Source organism: Colobus angolensis, unplaced genomic scaffold (genome assembly GCF_000951035.1).
Source record: "Colobus angolensis palliatus isolate OR3802 unplaced genomic scaffold, Cang.pa_1.0 Scaffold16, whole genome shotgun sequence".
Classification (NCBI taxonomy): Eukaryota; Metazoa; Chordata; class Mammalia; order Primates; family Cercopithecidae; genus Colobus; species Colobus angolensis.
In genome coordinates this window covers 16,922,634-16,924,696 of record NW_012114710.1, presented here as the reverse complement: position 1 = coordinate 16,924,696, position 2,063 = coordinate 16,922,634, and positions in this window count along the sequence as shown.

Genomic DNA, 2,063 nt, shown 5'->3' with positions numbered 1-2,063 from the left:
GACAGAGCAAGACTCTGTCTCCAAAAAAAAAAACAGTGAAGGATATTATAAGGCTGATTGTACTGATGGGGGCTTCATATCCTATTGGGCACTGGTTAAACCAGCTCTTCTCCCCATGCCTGCCTCCTTAAGACACTGCCCAGACACCTGGTTTCAGAGTTTGAGGCCTAGGAAAATTTACAGAATTCAGTACAGACGGCAAGATGCAGACCCAGCTCTCAAAAGGAGAAAAACTCTTGGGTCCAAAGACTCTCTACTCTCCCTAAGGATGGTCAACTAATCTTTCTTCTTCTTCTTCTTTTTAAATCTCTGTTGAGGAGCAGAACAATGACTTAACAGGTGACATAGAAAAAGAACAGCATTAGACACCAACAGTTCTTGGCGCTATGATTAGTAGTTGCTGCTGCTTGTCATAATACATCAGAAAAGCAGCAACCCATCTGTTCCAAATTGATACAGTAAAGGCTCAGCAAGAAGTGTTTATCCAGATTGTGAGGGGGAGTGTCTGCATTTTACGGCACATTGACATGTGTGCCCGTGCAGCTCAAAGTTGTCAGATGCCAGCTTTCTACCTAGCTGTGTATCATGTAACATCTGTCACCACAATAGCTAAGAGTTTTGACGAGTGGGCTGTTTTAGCACGAAAATGTCCAAGTGAGAGGAAGGATATCCTCTGCTGAAAGTTAAATGCCACTTCAAATCTACAACGCCACTTAGCCTAGTATATACTGAGGATATAATAGGACATGGAATCAAACCACCTCTCCAACCCACAAAACAAATTGCTGTAACACTCTGTGTTGGCGTTTCCCAGGCACTTCTCACTAGTGGTAATTAGCAGCACATAAATGCTAATGACTAATTACCTTGGCCTGTGTAGACATCCGGTAACCAAAGAAACCTATCATCCAAAAGCCTGACTTAACAGATACAGAGACAGTAAAACCCCAGGTTTTTTCTTTCAGTAACGCCAGGGTTTGCAGGGAGGAGGGGATTGGGGAGGTGGGGAGGTGGCTAGGAAGGTATGTCAATAAATTAATGGTAATTAGATTTTAGGAGGTAGATCTGGGCAATTGTCAGCCTCTGTATGCTAATAGCTCTGAAAATAAATTTAATTCAGGGAGGCATACAAAGTCTCTGTATACATTTACTTGAAGGTCTGTTTTTCCTCTAGACACTCGGTTGTCAGAAAGTGTGATACCTAAAACTTATGCAGGAACATCTGGTATCCTTAATAAAACATGCCAGATAAATGGGTGGCTTCTGGGCAGCATATGTGGATATAAGTGGAAATAAATAATTTACTTTTCTGGAAAAAAATATCAAGGTCAAAGAGATGATTCTTCATAACAAGGTGTTAATGAGGTGTTGCAAGAAATTTGAAATCCCCCTTGCTGTGTCCTTGAGGAAGAAGCAGTGCGGACTCCTGAATTTCTACAAAGTTAGGGGTTAGGGACAGCAGTGGAGTTAACTGGACTAGAAAGCTTGTCTTGCAGCTGCGTTGGCCAAGCAAGCACAGCTTTGACTTGCAGGTTTGTTTGGTTTTGGTACATGGCTTTGGTACATGGGGAAGGGGCAACTGTAAGGAACTAAAGTCCCACCAAACAACACCCTGGAGCTGCCATTGGTGGGAAGGAAACTGAATCTTTGAAAAATTTTATTCCTTATTGATCTTCACCTACCCTGTGTAATACATGTTTCTTAGAGAAACCAGAAGGAGAATTTGAATTTATACCAGTTAGCCTTATCTAAATGTAAACACCTGCATTTCAAACTCTGTTGATTTATGTTATATAACTGAAAAGCATTATCTTTTAAGATAAACTTGAATAATTAAGATAAGTTGAATAATTAAAGCTTAGCTTTGTTTCTATATTACTTTCAGTCCTTTAAAGGGGTTAAAATGGTCCCTTGGGATGTAATCTCATGTATATTATCTTTCGCAATCCCATTCAAGCACCAAAAAAAACTGAACAGCATACATTTTACTAATTCAACGTCTTCTCATTTTACTTTTTATTTTTTAATTTTTTGTTAATTAATTAATTTATTGAGATGGCGTT